Source organism: Xenopus laevis, chromosome 7S (genome assembly GCF_017654675.1).
Source record: "Xenopus laevis strain J_2021 chromosome 7S, Xenopus_laevis_v10.1, whole genome shotgun sequence".
Classification (NCBI taxonomy): domain Eukaryota; kingdom Metazoa; phylum Chordata; class Amphibia; order Anura; family Pipidae; genus Xenopus; species Xenopus laevis.
Window position 1 is genome coordinate 106,105,193 of NC_054384.1, and position 4,031 is coordinate 106,109,223.

The window sequence follows — 4,031 nt, forward strand, 5'->3', positions numbered from 1 at the left end:
CCTTCTATCTTGCTGCTCCTTACCTCTGGAATTCCATCCCTAAATTCCTCTGTAAGGAATCCTCTATCAAGCTTTTCAAGAAAAAACTAAGATCCTACCTTTTGGGGCACTAGAACATTAGCCTAGTCCTGTGCCTACTGACTATGCCTTACCTTGTGCACTTTTTCATCTCCAATTTGTGCCTGTATGTTAGCCTCCCATCCACTTAGACTGTAAGCTCTACAGGGCAGGGACCTCCTTCCCACTCTGTCTCTTACCACATAGCACTTAATTTCTTTGTCCTGATATGGATTCTGTATATATTTAATTTGTGATTTGTCTTCCCTGTGTATATATATATATATATATATATATATATATATATATATATATATATATATATATATATATATATATATTATATATATATGTATACAGTATATATTGTACGTTTATGCATTGTACAGCAAAGCGGCTCCTTAACAGTCATTTACAAATAAAGTTATACATACATTTTCAGGCTGTTCAAAATCATTTTCAAGGTCTCGTTTTTGTGGAGTCATTCTAGGAGCACGTCTAAAGCTAGGATAGCAATTCGGTCCTGCCTCTTCTAAAGAATGGTGCCCAACTGCACCTACTGATGCTGGAAAACCCCATAGCTGCCACCAACCTGGAATTGGTCATGACTCCAAGGTTCTTACAGAACTAATAGATGTGCCGGATTTGTGTCCAGTAAATCAGATTGGAACACTGTTTTGTACTAGTGCTTTGGAAGTGAAATAATCCTCACTCAATTTGCATCATAAGCAAGCATAGTTCTCATTTATCTCCATATTAACTTAGTAAATTATTCTCATTAGTCTGTTAGCAATGTCAGTCCAATTATTCCCATGCACTTTTTATAGTATTTCATTATAGGGCAACACTAAAACCCAATATAAGATTATTGGATACAGTTGTAACATGCAAAGTCAAAAACCATATGTCTATATATTGTTGCATGAAAATCACAATCCATAAAAAGGAGATGGAACGTTTTTTACTACTCTTTCTTAAAGTGAATGCCTGTTATTTTAGGATTTCAGCACCAGGATTATTGGATTGAACTCTTCTGCATTTGGTGTTAAATATCCATGTGAAAGCAGAGTTGGACTTCGAACCCCCCACCCCCCTCCCCTGGGTCCCCGTCACATTGGCGAATACAGAGATACCTCAGGCTCCCATCCCGCCCCAGCCACGACCCCCCCACTCCTCCTACAGGAGGTCGGGAGGTGCAGCTAACAGAGGAGCTGGGCCGGCAGGGCCCACAAGAGCCGGGGGCCTACCGAGTTTTTTCCCGATGACCCGCTCAGTCCACCCTGTGTGAAAGTCTATGAGAGAATGCACATTTCACTTGCTTTAGATGATCATTTTCAATTGTGCTAAAAATCCAGTTGGCAATTAGTTCCAAAATATCTATAGCAAAATGTAGATACTGCCATGTATGGGGCACCTGTAGCATTACATCATCATTATGATGTCCTGATTTCAGGCCTTCAGTTGACATTTCACAACAGCGATCATTAATCGATAATTAAAAGATAATTTCCCATAAGCCTAACTTTAGTGCCATAAAAAAAGATTTGGGACAACCTAATGCTAAAGAATGAGCTGGTACAATGCAAAGTGCCTGTTTCTGAAGTAACAGTGTTATGTTACTGTGTAAGGATTGACAGACAGGAGCTGATGTGCTGTATAACTTTAAGTTTTAATATGGAAAAATGTGCACAAACCTCTGCAGAGAGATATAACAGGGCAGCAAAAAAACAAGTCCAGGTTCAGGCCAAAGGTCAAGGGCAGGCGGCAGACAAACGTATCAAGGACAGGCCAAAGTTCAGGACAGGCAGAGTACATGCAGAGTCAGAAAACAAGCCAAGGTCAATATCGGGAGATCAATATCAAAGGGAAGAAGAAGCAGACATAAACAGGACAGGGACAAGACAAGATTACCAGATCAGATTCAGGGACAGGAACAGGAACAAGAGCAGAAACAGAAACATGTATCACAAAACATGGCTTGGAGATGACAGGAAGGCCAATAATACAGCAATGGGGTGCCTAGGAATCAGGCTTAAATAGCCATCAAACATGCAATTGCCCTCAGCTGAAGTGTGTACTAGACTGACACAGAAGCAGCAAAACTAAAGGCATCCTATTAGAGCGAGGCTGCCACTAACTACCCTGCCTCCTGCGGCTCAAGCAGGAGGAGCAGTACCTGGATGCACAACCGGTCCCTGGTTCGAAACCAGGGAGTTCCTGACATAATGTTCAATGATGCAGCCAAACAGAGGGAAAAAATTCCCTTTCAACGTGAATTATTTTCTATTGTGCTTTGAGCTTGATAATCTTAGGAGGAGAGAAACTGAGTTAGTTACAGCCACAGAAATCCACCGAAATCATGAACAATAGGAATGGGCGAATCTGACCTGTTTAGTTTCACCCAAAATTTTTTGACGCGCGTCTATGGGCCTCATTTCCGTGGCGAAACAAGGCGAAAAAATTCGTCCATCCCCAATGAACAATTTATGTTCTTTGTTATTTCTTAAGCTAAATGGGCTAAATGGAGAGATTAAAGCTCCTCCGTGTTTGGTACTTTTCAGGCAAATAGATTATCAGTGCACAGATTGGCCATCTCAATAGTGGACTCCTGTCTATGTGTGCACTAGGCGCCTCATTATCTACCTTATAATACACAAAAGCCATAAATATCCTGTAAATTATATCCTTATAAACGGTGAGTTCTGATGTCATCAGTTATAAACGGTGAGTTCTGATGTCATTTTGGTCACATGACTCATTGAAACTTCTGTATTATAATAAATAAAGTACCCCCAGTTGTAAAATATGAGGATATTAGAAGTTACCTTGCAGTTCCATGACCTCTATAAAAACACTCGACCTTCGGCCTCGTGTTTTTATATGATCATGAAACTCCTAGATTACTTATAATATCCTTATATTTTACAAGAGGGGGTACTTTAGTCACTATATAAAGACCAAACGTAGAGTCACTTCAGTCTCCCTGTTTTTCTATTATCTCAAGAAATAACAAAACAAAACTCCATACATTTTTATGCATAGATTGGCACAAGCCCTCTCCTGTTGAATAAGAAGGTAGACTACCCCTTTAATGCAGCTGAGATGCTGAGAGTTACAAGTCGCCCTTCTTATGTAGCAAAGCCCAGGAACAGCCTTCTTACGACAATAAGACATAAAAAAAATCTCCGCATAACTACAGTGGCTACTGGCTAAAGACACTTAAAAACTTAATTCTCTGTTATTTCCTTGTGGCCCTGAGCACCTCAAGTGGGACACATTAAGAGCCAAGGACTTATTGTGCCTGAATAACACAAAGCAGTTTAAAATGCTTTTTATGAGTTAATATGAGAAGGAGAAGGAATCTGTAAGAGGCAATTGTGAAAAGAGGAAGCACACAGAAATAATTTCTATTCACATGGGTAAGAGGCACCCATTGTCTGCAAGTCTATGCATGTATTTCTTTGAAAAAACTTTTTGTGCATTGTTTTAATCACGAAAAATCGATGTTTTTTGTTATTTCTTAGGGTGAACGGAGATTAAATCTGCACCATGTTTGGTCATTGCAAAATAGTTAATTAGATTCCCTCTGCACAGATACTACCCCTGCATTATGGGCTCCTGCTTACAAAACAGTCACAGCAAAGGGTAATCTGGTAATTATCTACCGCAAAAACGATCAAACATGGAGTAGCTTCAATTCCCTAGTAGCTCCAGCAATAACAGAAAACACAGATTTTTGGGTGACTAAAACAAGATATAAAAAGTATGTTCAGCACAAGCCTCATTCATGGCACTCCTGTTGAATAAGAGGGGATACTGCCCATTTAAGACAACTTTCTGATATTGCAAGAGCACCCAGTTGCCTATTTTTTGTGACCACGTGAGAGCAGCAGGCGCCCCACTCCTTTCGTTCGTTTGTCAGCACATTGTACAGTCTGTGGGATTCAAGTTCCTCCTTTAATTCCGGTGCAGAG